Genomic DNA, 290 nt, shown 5'->3' with positions numbered 1-290 from the left:
TGTTTGCCACTTCATTTACTATCTTGCATGTGCATTTGTTTCATATATGAGACTTACTACTAATCCACAATAATGTTGAAGATTCTGAATTGATTTTTATCACATGCAGGTAATTTCACTGTCACCTGTTCAGTTTGCTGTGCGGACTTCCCATTTAATACCATCACAATGTTATAAAAAAAATTCACAGTTTAATTGTGAGGCCAGAATTGCATATTTGTTCAAGGATTTCTCCTTTAGGTTAGTGTGGTAACCCTAAGGCTTAGGTGCTCAGGTAAGATTGGTTCAAC

The sequence above is a fragment of the Cyanistes caeruleus genome, chromosome 6, assembly GCF_971803275.1.
Source record: "Cyanistes caeruleus chromosome 6, bCyaCae1.hap1.1, whole genome shotgun sequence".
NCBI lineage: Eukaryota > Metazoa > Chordata > Aves > Passeriformes > Paridae > Cyanistes > Cyanistes caeruleus.
The sequence above is the reverse complement of the archived record's forward strand: the minus strand, read 5'-3'. Positions refer to the sequence as shown.